Source organism: Macaca fascicularis, chromosome 5 (assembly GCF_037993035.2).
Source record: "Macaca fascicularis isolate 582-1 chromosome 5, T2T-MFA8v1.1".
NCBI lineage: Eukaryota > Metazoa > Chordata > Mammalia > Primates > Cercopithecidae > Macaca > Macaca fascicularis.
The window spans coordinates 39627863-39653432 of NC_088379.1; the positions used below are offsets into that span (position 1 = coordinate 39627863).

Genomic DNA, 25570 nt, shown 5'->3' on the forward strand with positions numbered 1-25570 from the left:
CAGCTGGCAGGAAGTGCAGCCTCCCTGTAGCCGTGGTGTTGGACCCAGAAAGGCAGCTTCGGGGTGACCATCAATCACGCTCCCCACAGCAGGAGATCCAGCAGCGTTAGCATGGCTGCCATGCATATCATTTCCATCTCACATGTGAAACATGTTGAAAGTGGAACTTGAGAGTTTCCTCCAGTTCATTTTCCTGGTTAAGTAACTACTTGGACACTGTGACCCATTCAAAACCAGTTTGTGATCTTCTCGGGTTTCAGTGCGTGACTAACAAGCCAAATTCAGTACTTTGAAGGCTTTGTCTTGATAACAGCTCTTGGCTAAGCCTATTTGCCTTTTAACTCTAATTTTGGATTCCCCAAATTTTGCATTTCAGGCAGAGAGTTAAGCACAATGGACATTTTCATGCAAATCGAATCAATACAGAGCCCCAAATGGCAGCTACTGGGCCATATCCAGTCCACAGATATGTTGGGCCCACACAGAATCTTAAAAAAAAATGTGAACCAGCATTCTAAAATGGAAAGATTTCGTATTTTTTATTTTTTATATATATATATATATATATATATTTTTTTTTTTTTTTTTTTTTTTTTGAGAAGGAGTCTTGCTCTGTTGCCTAGGCTGGAGTGCAGTGGCGCCATCTCAGCTCATTGCAACATCTGCCTCCCAGGTTCAGGTGATTCTCCTGCCTCAGCCTCCTGAGTATCGGGGACTACCGGCATAAGCCAATGCACCTGGCTAATTTTTTGTATTTTTTTTTTTTTTTTAGTAGAGATGGGGTTTTGCCATGTTGGCCAAACTGGTCTTGAACTCCTGACCTCAGGTGACCCACCTGCCTTGGCCTCCCAAAGTGCTGGGATTATAGCATGAGCCACTGTGCCTGGCCGAGATTTCATTATTTTTTAAAATGTTGATTCCTGGCTTCTTTTGAAAACAGCAGAGTTGAACACAGAGCCTGAATTTCTGCATGACAGTATCATCTAAGGTGAAAGGGGCTGCTGCTTAAAATGGGGCTCTCGCTGTTTGCTCTGTGCTCCACTGCCCACAAAAGATACGCATATGTCCTTACACCTGGCAGGAATCACTGCTTTATATTCCTGTTTAGTCCTTTGTGCAGAGTGCTAGCTGTTCCCCAATATTGCATTCTCTTCTTCCATACTAATGTTCCAGATGGACACGTGATGGTCCACCTAGGATTACAATTCCAGCTTCCCTTGCAGCTAGGTGTGGGCCAGTGACTAAGTTCTGGCCAAGGAGGTGATTGTGGAAGTGATACTTGGAATTTCCAGACTGCCTTTAACGGAAAGCAGGATGTCTTCTCTTGCTCCAGTTCTTCTTCCTGCCTGCTGGAGTGTGGATGGGATAGTGGGAGGTGGGGCAGCCATGTGCTATCACGAGATGGAAGCTGTGTATGGAGCATAGCAGAGCAAAAAGACAGGAAGAAACTGCATCCCTAACATCATGGAATCACACAGCAGGTCTGGAAGGCTTATGCTCACACTCTTACATAAGAAAAACAAACTTCCATTTTTATGTCTCATTTTTACAGCAGCCTCAGTTATATCTTAAAGAAAATATCTCATTTGTAAGGGGGCCTGTGGCCCCTGGCTTACACTAAGAAACTCTGGAACTGTGCAGGCAGCATCAAATCAAATTCCACCGAGAGCCACGATGAGCCATAATCCTTTGAACGGTAAAAGCAATATTGGAAAACCCTTTGTATGTCTCAGAGGCTCTGTTTGCAGGTGGCACATTGCAGGTAGCTGTGAACCAGTTTATACAAATGGCTCCTTAGGGACCGCTGTTTCCCACCACTGCAGGTCTCAGGTTCATAGACTACTGCACCACATTCTCACCTCTTTTTCTTCTCCACTTTGTCTTTAAAGGCCACACTTGAGCAGGCAGCCCTCCCACCTTTTCTCGGCAGTGCCATCTGAGTAGAAGTGAAGTAGAAACTTCTTGGCTGGTACTGTTCCGGTTTCCAAGGGACCAACGGAGGCTTCCTGGTGCTAAGCGCGAAACCATTGAGGATCTTGACAGTTTCGATCTGAGCCCACCCTGCAGTATTACATGAGGGCAAGACGCTGTTACTTCCCCAGAGGCAGGTGCCAAAAATGACATGTTATTGTGTTCCTTAGAATGATGAATGAAAGTATTGAATGAAATCTGGGTAATAATAATACCCAACTATTTAGTGTAGCCTGTGACAACGAATCTTCCCAGCCAGGACTCTTTGGGAAATAGAAGCGGAAAAAAAAAGAGTTGCTATTTACTGAGCACTTAAGGTGCTGCAAGTCTTATGTACATTTTATCATTTAGTTATCTCAAAAATCCTGTGATTTAGTATTATAACAACTTTTTTTAAAAGCAGAAATGCTAAGAAAAGTTAAGGAACTCAATAAAGTTTGCATTTGCTAGGAAGTAAAAAGCCAGAATTTTGATTTAAATCTAATGACTTATGTTTATTCCATATTAGGCAGCATCTTGGATGCTCTACTGTTGGCCTGCTCAGGAGAAGGAGGCAAATGAGATCATGGTCAAAACTGCTGGGGAAGCCAGGTGTGGTGGCTCACGCCTGTAATCCCAGCACTTTGGGAGGCCGAGGAAGGAGAATCACTTGAGCCCAGGAGGTCGAGGCTGCAGTGAACTATAACTGCACCACTGCACTCCAGGCTGGGTGACAGAGTGAGACCCTGTCTTGAACAAATAAGCAAAAACTACCAGGATAGAAAATATCTGAGTGGGGAGGACAGTTTGTAACGGAGGCAAGCTAGCAAGAAAAGAACGTTGGGGAGGGGTTCTATACCTGCATCAGATCATCTGAGGGCCCACAGTGCAGCTCTGTGGGCTCTGAGGGATTGTGCAAGAGGCAGCTGGCAGATATGCATGGGGTGGGCTGATCTGGCAAAAAGATGAGATAAATCTGAAAAATACATTTTACAGTGCTCTTTACACTGAAGAATCTTGCAGAGTAACTGGTAGATACGATAAGGGATAGAGAAGGAATTACTGCTTAAAAGCTAGCCAGACACTGGCATTAGGTTTCTGCACAATTAAATGGGTGTGCTTTTCTCATACCTGGCAAATTTTTTTGTTTTCCCCTACGTCCTCAGGTTCTTCTTTTACATAAATGGCCTCTATGTCCATTCGCACTGTTCTGCAACATCAAAGGAGAAAATAATTCCCAAACCAATGTTCGGGGCTGCTGAATGTCATCAAACATCAAGTGAAATTGGATCAACTTGCATTTTTATTTATTATCTCTTACCTTTTGCATCTTCAGAAAGGCAGTTTATCTTTATTTTCATTTAGTGGTAAAATATTTTCTAATAGCATCAGTGAAATCCTGTTGAAAGTCAATGGCCAGCTTTTTAGACATAAGACAAACAGGAGTTCTGTTGGACACAAAGTGACTGCTAACAGATCTTTTAATATATTTCTTTCTCTCTCAGCCATTGATGGGTGTCTGACAGCTGCGAACGCCCTCTATGCTGGGCTGATTAGAAATGGAGGAGTTGTCTAAGATGCGGCTGTTTGAACTTCAGTGGTGGAAGGTTGGGCAGATGGCCCCCAAGTGTGTGCATTCAGACTGCAGCAGGAGTGACGCCCTCTCCCTGTGGTCCATCAAGCTCTATCTACAAGATGAGTCTCAGGCGACTGAGTACCATCCTCTAGACAGAAGCAGGGAGGGATGTAAAATAGAAATGTTGACAAGGCAAAGAGAATGATGTCCCCAAGGCCATTGTGGTTCTACAGACTTACGTTTGTGCACAAGTTACAGCAGGATGAAGCTGGAGATGAGGCTTACCGAGTTACAGGGGATGGCGGTGGTTCCAGAAAGGACAGGGACATCTGGTTTCTGGAAGGCATTTTGGAGATTTCATCATACATAAGCCATCCAGAGCTGGTATGTGGGCTGCATGATGTTAGGCACTTGTTTTCTTCCTGTCTTTTTGCTCTACTGTTCTCAAAACAGAACTTCTCCCTGTGATGTCCGATGGTAGTTAGGGAACAATGGTGCTAATAGGAGGCTTTGTTAATGAAAACAGGGATGCCTGCTAGATTTGGGGTTAGAAAGGAAAACAAAGAAATGTGATGAGGTCCTAGTGTAGTTGGCAGCTGGCAAATTCATTACATCATCAAGTTCTCTGACTTAAGTATCTCACCTACCTTGCGCTGATTAAAACGAAAATGTAGCCCTCAGCGCCACAGAAAACAATTCTCCATGGCTGTGACCATGGGGTGCCTGGGAGGAAGTGAAACTAATCTGGCAAAGACTCTTCCTGTCTGTCCGTTACTCTGTGTGGCCCTCGGATAGAAGCAAGGATTTATACGTGTTGGGCTAGATACAACAGAAAAAGGGGAAACATGGTCTGAAGGAGGACTTTGGGGTCAGGAATAGTTCAAAGTTTAGCAGTTTTCTTTTGCTTTAGGAATCGCTCTTTGACCTCTCTCTCTTTTTTTTAAGTGACGTTTCCAAGCAGAAAAGGCAGTATTTGCCAAGTGCTACAATTCACTTTAAGCTGATTGGGCTCTGAACATGAAGGCCCTTTTTAATCTCACAATTATTTAAAAACAGTAGTAGTAAGTGGGGTGTTTCGGCACTAATTTACAGGTTCCTCCTTTGTTGCTATGATGACCCCCTGAGACCGGAATTGCTATCCTCTTACAGGCGGGGGAATTGAAGCTCAGAGAGAAGTGGCTTGACCAAGAGCCCGCAGTGGGTGAGCGGCAGAGTCTAGGGTTTTCTCTTCCTATCACACCTGTCATCGTGGTGCCCAGGGATGAGCAGTCATTTCAGATAAACGTCAAGGTTTCTGTTACCAGCCGTCCTCCGGGCCCAGTGTGATTAGCCTACTTTGCTCAGCTTCCTGTAGGTGTGTTGTGATACTCTGCAGAAACTTTATTTCCTCTTCTCCCCTAGTTCGTCCAGAAATACAAACTGTTGAATTTCTTTATCATCATTTTAGAAGTGATAAACATTCCCAAAAGGAATGTTATTTCTGCCACGGAGTTGGCAGCCTTTATTCATGCAAAATGTATTCTGTAGTGTTTTGTTTTAGTGAAAAGAAGACATTCTTAGAAATTGAAGACAAAGAAGAGAGGAAGTGAGCCGCAGGGGGCATATTCGTGTGGAACTGTGAGTCAGGCATCTTTAGGTATCTCTGCTCCTTTCTCCTCGGAAGAAAGCAAGGACCACTGCCTTCTTTGGCGAAAATTCTTGAGGAAGATATTTAACCTCTCTGAGCCTTGGTTTCCTCATGTAGAAAATGGGGAGAATAATATCACCTTCTTCATTGGGTCATTGGGGGGAATTTAATGGAATAATGCAATGTTTTTCCAAGTGTGATATACATACTATAGGTGATAGTGAGGTGATTTTCTGGTGATATAGATACTCTAATGTAATAATTATAACATACACACACTAGCACACCAAAATCATCATTTCACAGGTCTGATTGCTTAGGGTATGGCTAGGTAAAAAACATATATAACCCACGTTAAAGACTATTTTAGTACCATGTTAAATGTGTGATAGAGATGGCATCAGTGGACTAGGGAACGACCACCACTAGGGATCCCTGAATGAATGTGTATGAAAGTGGGCCCTGCCCACTGTGGTTGATGTCTTCCACCCTGGTTGACTTTGGATAAAGAAAACCAGGGAGACCTGGGTTGGATGGGAAGGCTGGCTCTCCCTGGGACCTGAAGCTAGCAGCCCTGTGAAGAATCCCTGTAATTTCATCTTGTGCTGCTGCCCTCTCGTGGTCACGGGCTGTTCCCAGTGTCTTGAGACCAAGTCAAAGCAGAGCCAGTGCGATTTAGAGCATGTGCACCACCCTCTCTGGCCCTTCTCCCACTTCTTTGTTTCCCTGCTTTCAGGGACTTTCCGAGTCCCATCAATCCCACCAACCTTGGCCTATCTTCCCCCAAGTGTCACTTCCTCCTGCAACCTAGTCGCAACTCCCCTTCCCCCAAACTCCTTACTAATCAGCAGAGGATGCTCTGGTTCTCAGGTGTGAGCAACAAATGAGCTTAGCTTACTGAGGGGACATTTGTTTTAAAAGAGAAACCAGTTTAACCAAATAAACTCAAGTCAGCAGGAAGTGAAGTGGCTATATTTTTGAGATGAGGGTCTTTCCTTGTCTCTCAGCTTTCTCTACAGAACGGAACCTGCTCTTAAAGCAGGCAGCCACATCCCAGGAATGAAATCCTTCAAAGGGAATGAATTGCCTTTCTTCCCAGCCAATTCTACATGAAACTTTCAAATAGTTTCACTTTCTGTGTTCGAACGGCATTATTATACATTACACTTATAACCGAAAACCCCAAATATCAGTGGCTTTTGTTAAACCACTGGGTATAATAAAGGCTGGGTGCGATGGCTCACGCCTGCAATCCCAGCACTTTGGGAGGCTGGGGTGGGCGGATCACTTGAGACCAGGAGTTCGAGACCAGCCTGGTCAACATGGTGAAAGCCCATCTCTACCAAAAATACAAAAATTAGCCAGGCCTGCTGGTGGGTACCCATAGTCCCAGTTACTCAGGAGGCTGAGGCAAGAGAATCACTTAGGTGGAGGTTGCAGTGAGCTGAGATCGTGCCACTGCACTCCAGCCTGGGTGACAGAGCGATACTGCATCTCAAAAAACTAAATAAATAAAAAATAAAAATTTATTTACCTCTCATGTAAACAGAGACAACCCAAGACTGTTATAGAGGCTCCCTGATCACCAGGTTTCTTTCTTCTTGTTCCATTCTCTTCAACACATGGCTTCTACCTCGTGGCCCAAAATGGCTGCTCCAGCCCCAAGGTTGGCTCAGCGTTTCAGTCACTGGTCAGGAGGAAAGGACCAGAGAAGGGTATGCTCTAGCTCTTTAAAGTGCTCACCGGCTAGGTGCGGTGGTTCATGCCTGTAATCTCAGCACTTTCAGAGGCCAAAGTGGGAGGATCACCAGAGATCAGGAGTTTGAGACCAGCCTGGACAACACAGTGAAACCGCATCTGTACTCAAAATACAAAAATTAGCCAGGCGTGGTAACACGTACCTGCAGTCCCAGCTACTCAGGAGGCTGAGGCAGGAGAATCACTTGAACCTGGAAGACAGAGGTTGCAGTGAGCCGAGATCGTGCCACTGCACTCCAGTCCCCGGCAATAAAGCAAGACTCTGTCTCAAAAAAAAAAAAAAAAAAAAAAAAGAAAGAAAAGAAAAAAGGAAAAAAAAAACAGGTAAGTGCTCATCACTCTCCCTTACATCCTGCTGACCAGGCCTCAGACATGAGCTCACTGTCAGGTATACTGGGGAGTGAGGCAGAGCAAGCATGGGCCCTGGTAACATTTGACATTTTATTACTGAAGAATTAGAGAATGGATTTTGGAGACAATCAGCAATCTCCTCTATAAGCCGATGGCTGGGGTTGTGAAAAATGTTCAGACCCAAGAAGGATCAGATCCCAGAACTAAAAAGAAGCTCCAGCATTTCTCTCCTGCCATCGAGAAAATCCTGCTGGAACAAGGGCTAATGCTCTAGGCCTCGGCCAGGACGTGGAGATTGTAGTCTGGCTCTGCCTTTCGCCGCTGCCATGCCCTTGAGAGAGCTACTGAACATTCCAGAGCTCAGTTTCTCTCAAATGAGGTTACTTCCTGCTCTACAATTACGACTTTATATACTTCTGTTATGGCATCAGCAGTTAAATAGAAAACGAATGTATTTTTTTTCCTTCCAATCGTGAACATTAAATGTAGTGGATAATTAAGAACATATATAACTTGCTGGGCGAGGTGGCTCACGCCCGTAATCCCAGAACTTTGGGAGGCCAGGTGGGGGCGGATTACGAGGTCAGGAGATAGAGACCATCCTGGCTAACATGGTGAAACCCCATCTCTACTAAAAAAAAAAAAAAAAAAAAAAAAAATTAGCTGGGCATGGTGGCATGCGCCTGTAGTCCCAGCTACTCGGGAGGCTAAGGCAGGAGAATCACTTAAATCCGGAAGTTGCAGTGAGCTGAGATTGCACCACTGCACTCCAGTCTGCAACAAGAGTGAAACTTCATCTCAAAAAAAAAAAAAGTAGATAACAAATTTCTGGCTCCCAGTTATCCTTTTAACCTTGCAAAACTCCTTTCTGTTGGCTAGAAATGGAGTCTTTGGCTGGGAGATCCACTTTATGTTCCCATTGAGCTTTGGAAGCAGAAAGTCTGAAGGGACCGGCAAAGACCCTCGCAGTTGTGAAGTCCCTGTTTATACCCGGCAGTAGCAGCTGCCTTCACCCATCTCAAACTGCGGGGACAGGAAGCATATGGAGCCAGTTGATAAAGAGGGTATCAGCTGTGAGCACGCTAATCTGGAGGAAATGGGGATCCCAAGAAACCTGGATTAGCCGCAAACCAAAGGAGCCCTCTTACAGTTCCTTTCAGTTGCTAAGACACACCATGTTTGAAAAAACATCCCCAACCACACCCAAGAAAGAAAAATATAACCTGCAATTGCTCAATTCCTTACAGATAGCCAGCAAACCCTAGCATCTGGGCCTTAATAAACAGCTAAACTACAAACAGAAAAGCTAACTTGTCTGCTGCTTGCGGCCAGAGAGCGAACCTGTGTGCTAGTTGGTCACCATGGCTACAAGATGTGACTTTTCTAGTTCTGTGTGATACAGTGGCTGAGCTGGGTGGTGGCAGGAAGAGGACAAATCAAACATCCAACTAGGAAATGGGGCACTGGGTGGCACGTCTCCATCCCAAGCTGAGCCTTGATCCTGTTTTGGCAGAGACTTCCCGGAAACTGGCCCTGTGACGAGGACAGGTATGCCTGGTTGTAGCATCCGGGGTATCATCTTCCCTCTTCCTAGGATGACTTTCAGCATCGGGCAGACCAAGCCTGAATCAAAGGAGAAGGGATCCAGAAAGCTCTGGAGCAAGGCAGAGTGTATCTGGAACTCTGGTTAAAACAAAACAAAACAGAACAAAATAAACTGTCTGGCTTCATTTAGCAATTTCCTTCCTGGGGCTGCCCAACGTTTTGGCCTTCTTCTGCGTGACTAGTGGCCTAGATCCTCCACGTCAGCTTTGAGGACTGCCCACTTTGGCATGGGTGCCCAGCACACTTGTTTATTGAATGCACTACAGCCAATATTGATAGTTAATGTTTGAGTGCTTGCTATGTGCCAGGCACTGTGCTAGTATGTATCTTTTTGTTTTTTGTTTTTTTTTGAGATGGAGTCTCATTCTGCTGCTCAGGCTGGAGTGTGGTGGTGCGATCTTGCTTGGCTCACTGCAACCTCCACCTCTTGGGTTCAAGTGATTCTCCTGCCTCAGCCTCCGGAGTAGCTGGGACTACAGGCATACACCACCACACCCAGCTAATTTTATATTTTTAGTAGAGACGGGGTTTTGGCCATGTTGGCCAAACTGGTCTCAAACTCCTGACCTTGAGTGATCTGCCCACTGTGGTCTCCCGAAGTACTAGAATTATAGGCGTGAGCCACTGTGCCCGGCTGGCATGTATCTTCTAATGTACTCTTGTGTCTACTATTACTCCCACTTCATAACTAATGCAACTGAAGCACAGAGTTTAGTCAATTGTTCAAGGCCACATGGCCAGTTCATAGCATAGCCAGGACTCCGACTGATGCATCCAGTTACAGAGCCCATGATTCTAACCATGCTGCCTCTTTGTTCAACATATACTTGCTGAGCACCTACTGTGTGCAGGAACTGTGCTTGGTGCTACTTACGACTCTGGTTTTGAGACCTGCTGTTCCTGTTCTGACTTTGACTAGGGCAGAGGTAGCAACCTGGAGACCAGCTGGGTAGCTCCAGAGTCTCAACTCAGGAAGTCTGACTTGGCCAGAGTATGGGGCTGACATTCAGCTGGTCCACACCACTGCTGGCTGTTTATGCGGCTCTCCGTTCTGATGGGTCGGTGCCATGTCATACCAGTTGTTAATTACTTTTAATAGCGTCCTTGCCAGTGCAATGTTTTCAAAAAATGAATCTGAATGCCTTGAGTTGGTCATGAGTGCACCAGCTCCCATAGTCCCCATTGCTTGCTGTTGTTTTATTATTTGCTTTTTCACTTATTTCGGTACTTTCCTGCATTTGAGTTTATGACTCTTGCCTTATCTCTGCATCAGCCCAAGCCAGGCCCTGGACTGGCTCCCCAGTTTCCCAATGCTTAGGCCTGGAAAAAATCAAGACAGGCCTGGTGAGGACATGTAGAGCTTGGGGAGGTGAGATCAGAAGGGCAGAGAGCTTATTCTGTCTGAGCTGAAATAAAAGATTAGAAGAGATATAACATTGTGATATGTTGTCACTGTGTCACAGGATATGGTGTACTTTGGTAAGTTCATTCTTTTTTTTTTTTTGAGACAGAGTCTCACTCTATCTCCCAGGCTGTAGTGCAGTGATCTCAGCTCACTGTAATCTCCACCTCCTGGGTTCACGTGATTCTCCTGCTTCAGCCTCCCAAGTAGCTGGGACTACAGGCATGTGCCACTAAGACCGGCTGATTTTTGTATTTTTAGTAGAGACAGGGTTTTCACCATGTTGGCCAGTTTGGTCTCAAACTCCTGGCCTCAAGTGATCTACCCGCCTTGGCCTCCTAAAGTGCTGGGATTATAGGCGTGAGCCATCATACAAGGCTGTAGGTTCATTCTTTTATATAATAAAGAAATGAGGAAAACAAGAAGTTGGAGGGGAGGGGAAACAGAGTCAAAACAAAAAATGTGTGAATAAGAAATATTCATTAAATAAACATAATGCTGCCTCCATGGCCAGAGGTCCCCATCTGTCTGGAAATCCTTCTTCTTTTCCTCTTGCTAGTGTAGCTCACTTGTTACTTCCTTCAAAACTTCCAGGAGGACAACTCCTTCCTTTTGACAGCACAGCTACTTACCAGATTTTATTTTTGCAACAGCCTACCCTTATTGAGATGTTACTGTGTGTCAGACACTAATTTAAATATGTTGGCTGGCCAGGCATGGTGGCTCATGCCTGTAATCCCAGCACTTTGGGAGGCTGAGATGGGTGAATCTCCTGAGGTCAGGAGTTCGACACTAGCCTGGCCAACATGGTGAAACCCCATCTCTACGAAAAATACAAAAATTAGCTGGGTGTCATGGTGTGCGCCTGTAACCCTAGCTACTTGGGAGGCTGAGGCAGGAGAATCACTTGAACCCAGGAGGCAGAGGTTGCAGTGAGCCAAGATTGTGCCACTGCACTCCAGCATGGACAACAAGAACGAGACTCTGTCTCAAAAAGAAAAAAAAAGAAAAGATAAGAAAAGAAAAAGAAAGAGACGTACCATAATTATCCCCAATTTGCAGCTGAAGAAAACTGAGGCACAGCCATGTTAGGTAACTTGTCAACATCATACAGCTATGAGGCGAAAGAACTGGGTTCTAATCCAGCCAGACTGGCTTGGGAGTATGTGCTCTTAACCACGTTGCCTCTCTTGGCTGTGTGCATTTAGACATCAGCCTTCCCAGCTAGCCTGTGTGCTGGCAGCACTCTTTCTAACTTGGGCCTGACGCCCAGTGCACAGTGCCTGGCCCTGGGAGGGTTTAGTAATTGGGCCAGTGTACACACAGGCCCCGTGTTATCTTTAACAGAGACCTTATACTTGAGAGCATTTCAGGGTGAATCCTTCCTTATATCGTAAGACTGTCTAGGGCAGCGTGGTATTTCTTTGAGTGCTCTGAAACCAGAGCTAGAAATGCCAATTCATCTGGAGAGGCGGCCAGGCTAGAAGCTTCAGAGCAGAGGAGTTATGTGATCTGATTTTAAAGCAGGGACGCAGGAGCTAGTGTGAAGGGGCCACCCCTGGCCAAATCGGACACAATTTGAGCACCAAAGTAATTAAGGACAGCAGTGGGATGTGGAACTATGGAAAAATAGGAAGCCTTAGCCTGGGCTATATCACTAGACCCCATCTCTACAGACAATTTAAAACATTAGGCAGGTGTTGTGGTGCATGCTTGTAGTCCCAGCTACTTGGGGGGCTGAGGTGGGAAGATCACTTGAGCCTGGGAGGTCGAGGCTGCCGTGAGCTGTAACTGTGCCACTGCACTCCAGCCTAGGTGACAGAGGGAGACTCTGTCTCAAAAAAAAGGGGCAAGGGAGGAAAAATTGAAATCCACATGTGCATACTGATAATAAATAGATAAGGAGGAGGTGGAGGGATCTTGCTCACAGTAGAATGCTGCGAAGTACTAACTGGCAAATGTGCAGGGTGAGCTGGAGTTGGAAAATCACCATTTGTCACCATCCAAGTGAAAACTGGCTCAGGCAAGAATCATTAATAGTTGCTACATTGAATTGGAAATTCTGATGAGGAGCAGCATATTTGCATGATTTTAAAGTACCTATTTACAGATTGCTTATTGGTTACAAGAGAAAAAATAGTAATTCTACAGTGGAGAAGTCAAACAACATGTTGATTGGGAGATCAAAATTTATGTCACCAATAAAGGGCAGATGGACCTTGTGTGCCTCCAGATGTGATGCTCCAAAAAGGACACAGTATCACTTATTTAATGTTCTGTCCAGGAACGCATAACCTGAATTTAGTGATGGGAAACATCAAAAAACCCCAAATGAGAAAATTCTGTTTAAAAATAGAAAAAAGGGGACTAGTATTCTCCAAAAATTATAGTATCGTAAAAGACAAAGAAAGGTAGTGTAAAATCTTCCAAATTAAAGTAGACAACAGTCATGGCTGCTAAATACAATATGTAACCCTGACCTTAGACTGTATTCTATACTAAAAGGGAAAAAAATGATATATAGGCCATCATTGGGTCAACTAGAAAACGAGAAAACAGATGGTAGGCTAGATAAAATTACTATATCAATTTTTTTTTTTTTTAATGTAGAGTCTCGCTCTGTTGCCCAGGCTGGAGTGCAGGGGCATAATCTCGGCTCACTCCAACCTCTGCCTCCTGAGTTCAAGCGATTCTCCTGCCTCAGCCTCCCAAGTAGCTAGGATTATAGGCATGTGCCACCATGCTCACCTAATTTTTGTATTTTTAGTAGAGATGGGATTTCACCCTGCTGTCCAGGCTGATCTTGAACTCCTGGCCTCAAGTGATCCACCCGCCTTGGCCTCCCAAAGTGCTCGGATTACAGGCCTAAGCCACTACGCCCGGCCTTATCAATGTTACATTTACTGAGGTTGGTAACTGTACTATGGTTATGGAAGATAATATTCTTAGGATATACACACTGAAGTGTTTAGGAGTAAAGGGCCGTGAAATATTAGTATTTAGAGAGGAGAGAGAGAGAGAGCTGGGTAGGTAGACAAAAGACATGCAAAATGCTAACTATAGGTGGCTATGGTGTAAGGGAACAGGAATTTTGTAGTATTTTTATTCTTGTAACTTTCTGTGAGTTTAAATCTTTTCCTAATAAATAATAATTAAAAAGAATACAACTCTTGGCCGGGCACGGTGGCTCACGCCTGTAATCCCAGCACTTTGGGAGGCCGAGGCGGGCGGATCACAAGGTCAGGAGATCGAGACCACGGTGAAACCCCGTCTCTACTAAAAATACAAAAAATTAGCCGGGCGCGGTTGTGGGCGCCTGTAGTCCCAGCTACTCGGGAGGCTGAGGCAGGAGAATGGCGTGAACCCGGGAGGCGGAGCTTGCAGTGAGCCGAGATCGCGCCACTGCACTCCAGCCTGGGCGACAGAGCGAGACTCCGTCTCAAAAAAAAAAAAAAAAAAAAGAATACAACTCTTAAAGGGCCCACACATGCTGCTGTGGTGCAGAGACCATGGAGGGGAATGGGCAGGAACCGGCCACATGGTCAGGCTGTCACTGCGATAATTCAGGTGAGAGAAGATGGTGGCTTAGACCAGGACGGTGACAGGAAAAGGGACAAGGGGCATTCAGGTTCTCGATATGTCTTGAAGGTAGAGCTATTAGGATTTTCTGATTAATTCCATGTGTAGTTGAGAGAAAGGGAAGAGGCAAGGGAGAGCCCCAAGTTTTCCGGCCCGAGCAACCGGAGCCTGGAGTTGTCAGTAACTGGGATGGAGAAGTGGAGGGAGATGCAGACTTGAAGTGGGAGATTGAGAGTCTGCTTTGGGACGTGGGCCTGGGTAAGTGGATTCAGGGAACATATAATCTAATTTTAATTAAGCTAAAGTGCATAAAATGGATACTTAGCTTCAAAAGATTTCTACAAAGTAACTACAGATCAAAGATAGACTGAATACGGCAAGTGACAGTGAATTTCCAAACTACTGCATTTTTGGTTGGTGAGACTGTAAGAATGGTGAACAAAACTCTTCTTTGTTTAGATCTATGTATATTTGTGAGGGGTCTCTTCCTGCAATGGCAACCTTACATTGATGATTAAAATATGTTGAATTTAAAATCAGACCCCAGAATAACTGTAATACAAGATGTTAAACCAATATTTTTAAATATAATGAAACATATTCAATCACATTGCGCTTGCCAAAAAGAGCAAAAATATTTTATTATATTGTATAGAATTTATTAAAGAAATAAATAATTTAATAGATATATTTCATCTTTAATTCAAAATGGATATTCACTAAGATATCCCCTTTTGTGTCTGTCCTGTGATATGAACAATAATTCCGTCATGTGTCATTTAACAATGTGGACATTTTGTAAGAAATGCATTGTTAGGTGATTTCATCATCATGTGGACGTCATAAAGAGTCCTTACGCAAACCTAAATGGTATAGCCTTTGTTCCCAGGCTATCGGCTTGTACAGTATGTTATTGTACTGAATATTGTAGGCAATTGTAACATGATGGTTACACAGTATATGGGATCACAGTATATGTGGTCACTTGACATTGACTGAAATGTTTTGTAGCACGTGACTCTATTTTCATAAAGTCATATCTGTATGTAATCTATAAATTTAAAAAATACATAAATGGGGGCATGCTCAAAATTTCAATCAGTAAATGGAGAGATCAGAAAAGTTTGGAGACCTTTGGGTTAGAATATAATACTAATTCCAGCCAGATAAGGCGGTTACCTTTGCCATCATCTGTTCCCTCCCAGGAAAGGTATGGTGTGGATGGAACAGTATAGATTCAGACCTGTTGCTAGGGACCCCAGCTCACTGCATATGTATCCAGTGCATTAAGAGGTTTTGTCTAGGGCAAATAAGTGATAATACATCATCTCATGGAATATTCTGCAAATTCTAAAAAGAATAGATCAATTTGAATTGATATGGAAAGATGTCTGAGACACAGTAAGTCAAAAAAGCAAGTGATAGAACAATGTACAGTGTCAAATAGACAAATGATACACATGTGCTCTGTTTTCACAGAAACAGGGGTTACTTGTAGAGAGTGGAGAAAGAAATTTGTTTTTAATGTACTGTTTAATTTAAAAAAACATAAACATGTATCAGTTCAATATTTAAAAAGTTTTAAGATGTTTATCCTCTTTGAAACTCCTTTTATGATTTTATCCTGAAGAAATAAAGATATAATAACTATTTTGTACTAAGTTGATCATTGCGACATTATAATGGTGAAAAATTAGAAATAACCTAAACATCTAGCATTTATGGTTAATATTGGGAAAATGAACTGTAATATAATGCAGTCTTTTAAAAATCACGTTTCTGAAAATTTCACCAGATGGAGAAATGCTGAAATATGATAATTAAATTCAGTATTAATCTCAGTGTAAAATCTTTATTAATCTCCATGATGTTAAAAATGCATAGGAAAAAAAAAAGCCTAGAAGAAAATATTCCCAAATGACAACAGAAGTTGCCTCTGATAGTGAGATTACAGGAGATTCTTTACTTTCTGGACCTCTATATTTTCATATTCTTTTCATTTCTTTCTGCAATGAGCATGCATTATTTTGTAATGTGAGAGAAAAAGAAAGTAAAATACTGAGAAAATTATGACGTGCATTTCTGGCATGAGTCAGGAGCTGAATTTTCATGTTTAAATTAGTTTCAGAAACACAGGAGTGGTTTCTAGGCAACCTGCTTGGGAAATTATGTTCATTTCCATTGTTGCTGGAGTGTACGTGAGTGTCTCAGAAAATGTAAGAGATGAACCTTTGCAAAAGCAGACTCCTGCTAAGGATAAACAAGCTTTGCCACTCCGTTTTGGTCATGGGGACTTGAGTTACTGTGACCTCATAGGCCCCTAGGGGCCTGAGAATTTTCTTTCTTTCTCTTTCTTTCTTTCTTTCTTTCTTTCTTTCTTTCTTTCTTTCTTTCTTTCTTTCTTTCTTTCTTTCTTTCTTTCTTTCTTTCTTTCCTTTTTTTTCTTCTTTTTTCTTTTTTCTTTCTTTTTCTTGCTTGCTTGCTTTTTTTTTTTTTTTTTGCAAATGAGTGATTGATTTTAATGAGGATTGCCATAGGTAGGTACAGTACATTAGACATTCAAGCCTCTGCATGAGGTGTGGGAAACTGAGAGGGGAGAGAGGATGAAGCAAAAATCCCCACTCAGTGCCTTTGCTGAGAATCCAGGGCTGTAATTCAGGCCACTGCAAGGCTTTACAAGATGAATTGTAACTCAGGATGTGAAAAGATTGCCTCATCATCATGTGAGTCATTTACTATTATTATAGACAATCCTGCTGTGCTAAAGGGCTTTTAATCAGAAGGAAACACTGAAAAATGGAATCAGGGCTAAGAAACTCTTGGCCCAGCCTGATGGACTGTGGAGGATGGGTTGAGTTAAGAATATTTTTTAGCCTCAAGGGAGATGCGTTCTTCACTAAGGGTTTGCAGAAGGTGCAGAAGGTATTGTTCTCAGCCCAGGGTGTGTGTTTCGTTGACCTTGACTGCGTTTTTCAGCAAGAAGGAAAGGCATTTTGCCTGATAAATGGAATCGGAGCTCTGCGTCTCGCTCCTAGGCCCCCTAGTGGTTGTCTTTTGCAATTAAAAAAATGAAGTGACTTGAAGTCAACAGCAGCTCTTTGGGTAATCATCGCAGGTGACTAGAGTGTGCTGCCTTTGACGCTGGCTCCCCCAGACTTCATCAAAGCTCAGGGGAGAAGCTTTGAAAATCAGGAGCTCCAGAGGGACAGATGCATTTCCTCACAGAAAGTGGGACAGGAAGGCAGGAACCTTCCGTTGTGGATGGTGAAGAGCTTGTTCTGTCTTCAAACTTCTGAACCAATATCCTGCATTCCATGTATGTGGCTTATGGTTCTGACCACTGGTCCTTTAAAATGACAGACCCCTGGGCCGGGCGCGGTGGCTCACGCCTGTAATCCCAGCACTTTGGGAGGCCGAGGTGGGCGGATCACGAGGTCAGGAGATCGAGACCATCCTCGCTAACACGGTGAAACCCCTGTCTCTACTAAAAATACAAAAAAAAAAAAAAAAAAAAAAATTAGCCAGATGTGGTGGCGGGCGCCTGTAGTTCCAGCTACTCAGAAGGCTGAGGCAGTAGAATTGCTTGAACCCGGGAGGTGGAGCTTGCAGTGAGCTGAGATCGTGCCACTGCACTCCAGCCTGGGCGACAGAGCAAGACTCCATCACACACACACACACACACACACACACACACACACACACACGCAAGACAGACCCCTGGAAGGTAAATGAAGAGGGGGACCAACATTGACTGCCCCTCCTTATCTGGCAGCTCTTGAGGGCAGGCCCTTCTGTTTTCATCTTGTACTCCAGGGCTTATCAAAAGGGCTTAGTGTAAGTAGACTCCACAGATGCTTGTGGTCTGAATGATACATGGAGCCCAGTGGGGTAGATAGTATTATTCCTTTCACCCATGAGGAAACTGAGGTGCAGAGAAGATTTTTTAAAAATGCCTGAGATCTCTCACTAATAAATGACAGAACAGACGAACTCCAGTCCCAAATTCCAAAGGCTTTCTTTCTCTCAAGATGCACCCCCACGCCTTCACCATGCACTCCATCTTGCTGTTTCAGTCTGTCAAGTGAGAGTCTCGTTTTTGGTCTCTGCCTCCTATGGATCAGTCCACCCTGGAGGCCCAACCCTCTTTCCCTTCTCTGAACTTCTGGTTCAAACCTCTCATTTGGCAGTGAGTCACGCCTTTAAGGAAGAGTTGGCAGGTTGCAGTGGCTCACGCCTATATTCCCAGCACTGTGGGAGGCTGATGTGGGCAGATCGCTTGAGCTCAGGAGTTCAAGACTAGTCCGGGCAACATGGTGAAATTCCTGTCTCCACTAAAAATATTAAAAAAAAAAAAAAAAGTAGTTGGATGTGGTGGCAGTGCCTGTGGTCCCAGCTCTCTGGAGGCTGAGGTGGGAGGATTGCTTGAGTCCAGGAGGCAGGTTGCAATGAGCTGAGATTGCACCACTGTACTGTAGTGGGTGACAAAGCAAGACCTTGTCGGAAAAAAAAGGTGGGGGCTGGGTGCGGTGGCTCACGCCTGTAATCCCAGCACTTTGGGAGGACGAGGCAGGCGGATCACCTGAGGTCAGGAGTTTGAGACCAGCCTGGCCAACATGGTGAAACCCCGTCTCTACTAAAAATACAAAAAAATTAGCCGGGCCTGGTGGCAGTCGCCTGTAATCCCAGCTACTTGGGAGGCTGAGGCAGGAGAATCGTTTGAACCCGGAAGGTGGAGGTTGCCATGAGCTGAGATCGCGCCATTGCACTCCAGCCTGGGGGACAAGAGCGAGACTTCTCTAAAAAAAAAGAAAAAGAAAAAGAAAAAAGAAATAGTCTTCTTGCTTGCATTACTTATTTAACTTTCATTGTTATTGTTATTCACCTTTTGTTAGAAATTTGTCTTTTTCCTCTAAATATTCCATAATCACCTTGAAGGACAAGATGATGTGTAGTTAATTCTTGTGAACTCTCTGCCCAGCATTCAGTAAATATTTGCAGGATGAGTGGATTTTGCAGCACCGTTCTGATCAGAACTCACCTCTCAGTGCCTCTTTCTGCTGGGAAACTAGGAAATATTTTTGTTTTTGTTTTTGTTTTTTGAGACGGAGTCTTGCTTTGTCGCCCAGGCTGGAGTGCAGCGGCCAGATCTTGGCTCACTGCAGCCTCTGCCTCCCGGGTTCAAGCGATTCTCCTGCCTCAGCCTCCCGTGTAGCTGGGACTACAGGTGCCCACCACCACGCCCAGCTAATGTTTGTATTTTTAGTAGAGACAGGGTTTCACCATATTGGCCAGGCTGGTCTCGAACTCCTGACCTTGTGATCTGCCCGACTTGGCTTCCCAAAGTTCTGGGATTACAGGCGTGAGCCATCGTGCCTGGCCAGAAGTGGTTTTAATTTTTATCTTAAAACATGCATTCTCATCAAAAAGGTGACCCACTCCCCTCTGCTGAGGGGCTTACAACCTAAGGTAAGTTAAATACAGTTCTCTTTTCTCCAGACGCTTAACTCTTGAGCTTGTACTTATCTTGGCCATTACTACACTGGATTTAGGTCAAAGGTAGAATCTTTTTTTTCCTTTATTTTTATTTTTATTTTTGAGACAGAGTCTCTTTGTCGCCCAGGCTGGAATGCAGTGGTGTGATCTCGGCTCACTGCAACCTCCACCTCCCAGGTTCAAGTGATTTTCCTGTCTCAGCCTCCCGAGTATCTGGGATTACAGGCGCCCGCCACTATGCCTGGCTAATTTTTATATTTTTAGTACAGGTGGGGTTTCGCCATATTGCCCAGGCTGGTCTTGAACTCCTGATCTCAAGTGATCTGCCTGCCTTGGCCTCCCAAAGTGCTGGGATTATAAGCATGAGCTACTGTATCCAGGCTAGGTCAAAGGTGGAATCTAAATTCATTTAGGTCCTTCCATTTTGACTGGAATCTGTCAGCTCCCAAACACAGCACATCCCTTCTGCAACAGGGATCCACTCTGACAAGCTGGGTCACAATGGGGCTAGTTTCTCTGCCAGGTGCATTTACACCCAGGGTTGTTTCATCTTGCTCTTAAGGCTACCCTCTAGGGAGCCATGCTTGGCACAGGTGTGTGCACAGTAAGGTTAAGACCCAAGTTAAGACACTCAGCTGTCACCATCCTCTCACTGCGGACACCAGGAAGTGTCACTGCCCAGGGAATGTCAGCCAAGACTGCCTGGGGAAGTGTGGCATGGGAGAAGGGCCACTGCCAATCAGGAGACCCCTGTCAGGCCTGGCTCTCACTACCACAATCATGTATTTCATGAGCATTTATTGGACACCTCTTGTATAGCAAATACTGGGGATACCAAGATAAATAGAGCATCTGAGAGATGCTCAGTCTGGCCGGGGAGACAATAGGTAAACAGCTGAGTAATGGAATGGGCACCATGATAGAAGTATGTATCAGAAACCACAAGAACATAGGAGAGGAAGCACAGAATTCTGCCTGGGAGGTTGGAAAGGGCTTTCTTGATTAGTCTTGAAAGAGAAGCTGTTCACTGGTTGGGCATGGAGGGTACAACTATTCCAGGCTGAGGGCAACATGGAAAGAGCATGGAGGCCCGCGAGAGTGCAGCAAATCACCTTGCTATTAGAGCTATGTGGAGCCGGGCACAGTGGCTCATGCCTGTAATCCCAGCACTTTGGGAGGCCGAGGTGGGCGGATCACCTGAGGTCAGGAGTTTGAGACAAACTTGGCCAACATGGCGAAACCCCGTCTCTATTGAAAATACAAGAATTAGCCAGGCGTGGTGGCAGGTGCCTGTAATCCCAGCTACTCAGGAGGATGAGGCAGGAGAATCACTTGAACCCAGGAAGTGGAGGTTGCAGTGAGCTGAGATCGTGCCACTATACTCCAGCTAGGGCGACAGAGCCAGACTCCATCTCAAATAAATAAATAAATAAATATAAAAGAAAAGAAAAGAAAAAAGAAGAAAAGCTATGTGGGATGACAGGCGATGCATCTGGTGAGGAAGGCGGGGCAGAGAGTGTGAAGGGTCTCCTATGCCATGACTTAGAGCAGGGCCTTCATCCTGTGGGTGATGAGAGACATGGAAGGATTTCAGATGGGCAGGGGAGTGTAACATGGTCAGAATCCAAAACTTCGATGTAACAGCAATGTGAGTGGGGACTAGAGGAAAAGGAGACTGAAGGAAGAAGGACCAGCCCCAAGATGGTTTTCAATAGTCCAGGAGATACTATCTTGTAGGGAGTTGGGGTGATGAGAGGGATGGCGTGGGTTTAGCAGACAGGACTGATGGAGCCTGGTGGTGGACGGGATGTAGTAGTATGTGAAGGGAATCTGGGACAACTCCCAGTATCTGGCATGGGGGACTGGGAAACGGTGGCTTCCTTCAGCAAAACCAGGAACCCACGGCAGGCCAGGGGAAGATGGTGAGTTCCACTTTGGCCACATCTGAAAAGCTATGGAACCTCCAAGCAGAGCTGTCTAGGAAGTGGTTGGTATGTGAGAGTCTGAGCTCTGGGTAGATACTGGTTTCGGATGTAAAAAGGCTGGATCAGGTTTCTTTCTCTATAGACATTCAATAAACATTGTTTTGAGTAGCTAATTACGAATTACAGGGCACTGGGAAAACAGAAGGATGTTGCAATGTAAATGTGGATGTTCTTACAGTAATGGACTGATGGTTGCAGAAAAGCTCAAGCTAAATAACACTAATTTTTCAGCTATAAATAAACCTGCCTCTGCAGTTGGGGTTTTCAATTACGCAGGAAAAAGAAATGCAGCCATGGAAACGAGGAAGAGAGCTATGCAGAGGGCAGATTGTGCCTGCAGGGCAAAAATGTTAGCACGTTCTAGCCAAAATGGATGGTGCAGTATAGTCTGATCTGGTGGAAAAGAAATTCAAGTCTAAAGTCCTGGGTTCAAGTAAGAGTTGAGCGTCTGTCATAGATTATCAGACATGAAGCAAACGTTTGCTATCTACTTTTAGAGATGTCGTCAATGTTGTAAGCTTTTTATGTGTATCATCTCATTCAATCCTCAGAACAACCTCATGGTAGAGCCTTTGTTTTGCCCCCTTTAGAGATGAGTAAACTGAACGCAGAGAGTTTAAACAACATTCCCTGGGCCACCAGTTAAAACGTGGCAGTTGGAAGATTTGAACCCAGCCAGCCTGAACCCAGAATCCTTTCAGGGACTCTTCACTACTCCTAACTATGCTATGCTGCCTTTCCAAGCAAAAAGCTGGGCAATATCACTTTGCACAGCCTTCATTTTCTTATCAGTCCATGGAGTTTTGTAAAGAGCAAGGGGCATAATTTAGATTAAGGCCTAAATGACAGATGTGTATTTGCATTGGGTTCTCTATGATTTTGGCTCTTCAAAGGATTAGTGTTTAAAGTTTTGCTCCAAATGTTCTTTTCAAGGAAACCTCTGGGAGGTCCCATAATTCTGTGACTTTGTGTCTGCACAACACAGCAGATGACCTGAGCAGCATTCAATCAGTGATCACTGTTTATTAAACTCAGTGTCACAATAATGTTCATGGGCTCACAAGTAAGAGAGACCTCGGTTCTACCCCAGCGCTGCAACTTGGACATGCTACTTAAAACTCTCCAAGCCTGCCTTCTGTAAATGGGATAATACCAGAAACCTTTGCAGGGGTATAAAGATGACCATGGCAAACTGTTTCCATGGTCACGGAATTCACAATCCAAGATAAAAGAGTCATTAAGCACACAGATACACAAATAGGCAAGCAAGGGTTGGAGAAGCACACTCTAGGAGAAAGGAACTGCAGAAATCTTGCGTTGGCAGCGACTTGACACGTTTGATATGCTACAAGGTCAGCAAGACCTTCTCATAAATTTGTGAAGTAATTAGCATTCTTTTAGTCAACAGTCAGCATTTCTCTGTGTATGCAGTACATTTATAACTAATAAAGTAAAACAAGCTTTTAAGAAAATATTTTTTCCCAAACATTTAAGTGTTAAATGCATGCCTAAATTAAGCTCTTTTTTATTTCTTAATTAAAATTACAACACAAATCCACTGGATCTTAAATACATTAAACGCCTTTAAAAACTGGCAAAATATACTAGTTATCACAAAGATTACAGAAATTATGATATAACATTGTAACTTTTTTTTTTCCAGACAGAGTCTTGCTCTGTTGCCCAGGCTGGAGTGCAGTGGGGAAATCTCAGCTCATTGCAGCCTCTGCATCCCAGGTTCAAGCGATTCTCCTGCCTCAGGCTCCAAGTAGCTGGGAATACTGGTGTGCGCCACCATGCCCAGCTAATTTTTGTATTTTTTAGTGGAGATGGGGTTTCACCACGTTGGCCAGGCCGGTCTCGAATTCCTGGCCTCAAGCAATCTGCCTGCCTCAGCCTCCTAAAGTGCCGGAATTACAGGTATGAGTCACTGCACTTGGCCCATCATTGATTTTGTTACTTGTTTTTTGATTTGTTTGTTTTTATTGAGATGGAATCTTGCTCTATAGCCCAGGCTGGAGTGCAATGGTGTGATCTCAGCTGACTGCAACCTCCACCTCCTGGGTTCAATTGATTCTCCTGTCTCAGCCTCCCAAGTGACGGGATTACAGGTGTGCTCCACCAAAGCCGGCTAATTTTTTTGTATTTTTACTAAATATGGGGTTTCACCATGTTGGCCAGGCTGGTCTTGAACTCCTGATCTCAGATGATCTGCCCACCTCGGCCTCCTAAAGTGCTGGGATTATAGGAATGAGCCACCATACCCGGCCCATCATCGATTTTTAAAACTGCTAGTATCATGAATTTAAGACTGTCATCTACATTGATGATAAATATGCATAAATTTAATTCTCATTTTATTTTATACCTTTCTGGGTTTCCTATTTCTATATCAGTTTAGGATTGCAAAAATAATATGATCATCCTTCTTTCTCTCCCCCTCCCCCCAAATTCAGACTGGCTCAAGTTGCAGATTCTGAGTTACAAAAGAATTGATTCTTGGTACTGGACCTATTCATTCAAATCTGCACAATCAATCTTTAGGTTGGGCCCTTTGGAAAAATAGAATTTCGTTTTGGATGTCATGGAACTTTCAGGTCCCTTTTCTCTTCGAATGGAGTTTGAGTTTTAGAAACCAGAGGCATGTAGTCTTTAAATTTTTCAAAATCAACTTCCCTATCCCAGTTCAGCCATTATAATATATTGGTTTGGTCTGTTGGTGTGATTGATAATTTAGGTATGTTTTATCAATATCTCATTATAATTATATGATCATCTAAACCTTGCTACTCAAAGTGTGGTCCATGGGCCAGCAGCATCTGCATCATGTGGGATGCAGAATCTCAGCCTCAGTCAGTCCTACTGACTCAGAATCTGCATTTGAACAAAACCGCCTGTGATTCGATGGCCGTTTAAAGCCCAGATGACTCATAGAAAGAATGCAGCTACCTAGATATGAGGGATGGAGCCTGTGGCTGGCAATCCTCTTCAGGACATGCAACTAATTTGACATCATGGATAGTTTGAGGTTTCATTATAACTGCTAAGATTTTCTTCTACCTTGACCAAGAGAAGAAGGCTTGGGACTGAATCCTGAGAAATCCAACATTGAGGGAAGAAGCAGATGAGGAGGAACTGCCCAGGAAATTAGAAGAAAAGCTGCAGTTTTACTGCCGTGGAAACCCAGAGAAATGACTGTACTAAAATGAGTAGTGAGCACCTCATTGTGAACATCGGCCATGTTCCTATCGTGACTGTTATGATTAGCAATTTTAAAATGAAGAACAAATGCTGTGTTAGAGGAGCTAGAGAAGCTCATGGAGTCTTATCACAGAGGCCTCTCCCAAGAGTCATTTTCCCGGACCTCTGGAAGAAGGATCGATGGTCCCCCACGGTGTTGAACGAAGTGCTTATTTGCAGAACAACTCACAAAAAAGTTAAATTCAGAGGAAATGGTCTGTTCACTGAAGTGTTACATTTTCTTCTGAGAGGGGAGGTGAGGATGTGAAGGGAAAGGATGACAACAAGCCGAGGTAAACTTACTTTGAAAGAATAGTACAACCTTTCCACTACTTTGTTTTCTGGGTCCCCCATAGCACTTCATGCACTGATTTTTTAAAAAACATATACAAAAGGTTTAAATATTGTTTTCAAAATTCCGTACCCTAGGCTGGGCGTGGTGGCTCACGCCTGTAATCCCAGCACTTTGAGAGGCCAAGGCGAATGGATCACTTGAGGTCAGGAGTTCACAACCAGCCTGGCCAACATGGTGAAAACTTGTCTCTACTAAAACTACAAAAAATAAACAAAAAATTAGCCAGGCATGGTGGTGCGCACCTGCAGTCCCAGCTACTTGGCAGGCTGAGGCGGGAGAATTACTTGAACCCAGGAAGCTGAGGTTGCAGTGAGCCGAGATGACACCACTGCACTCCAGCCTGGGTGACAGAGTGAGACTCTGCCTCAACAAAAACAAAAACAACAAAAAAATTCCCTACCCTAAAGAATTCGGTAAAATCTAGTCCTCCAAACCAGGGAAAGAGTTAGTTCCTGGAATACTCTATTTTGATCTTGCAGAATTATACTCCATTAGAAATTAATCCGGATAAGGTATGAGAAAACAATAAAGTAGGAACATTCTAGAAAGTGTATTGATTAGGACAACCTGACTCTAATAATCTATTTCTTCGCTTAAATCTGTTAATAGATTTTATTATCATAAGCACTTGGCTGTTAGCCAGAAATCC

At 44.1% G+C, this 25570-nt stretch overlaps 2 protein-coding genes across 9 annotated transcripts in view; both read left to right on the forward strand.

Annotated features, from left to right (window-relative positions):
• Nucleotides 1-25570, forward strand: part of RHOH (ras homolog family member H) — a 137487-nt gene that overhangs the window by 110363 nt on the left and 1554 nt on the right. For all 3 annotated transcript variants that reach the window (XR_012434796.1, XR_012434794.1, XR_012434795.1), the window contains 2 exons: nucleotides 22990-23246; nucleotides 24399-24859. The gene's annotated coding sequence lies outside the window, so the exon portion shown is untranslated. The remainder of the gene's footprint in view (nucleotides 1-22989; nucleotides 23247-24398; nucleotides 24860-25570) is intronic.
• CHRNA9 (cholinergic receptor nicotinic alpha 9 subunit) overlaps nucleotides 1-25570 on the forward strand; it is a 113553-nt gene that overhangs the window by 58473 nt on the left and 29510 nt on the right. For 2 of the 6 annotated variants that reach the window (XM_065544897.1, XM_065544898.1), the window contains exon 3: nucleotides 22990-23246. The exons of 1 other annotated variant lie outside the window; for it this stretch is intronic. The gene's annotated coding sequence lies outside the window, so the exon portion shown is untranslated. Of the gene's footprint in view, nucleotides 13837-22989; nucleotides 23247-24398; nucleotides 24860-25570 lie in introns of all 6 variants that reach the window. 3 more of the 6 variants (XM_065544899.1, XM_065544900.1, XM_065544896.1) reach the window with 3 other exon arrangements.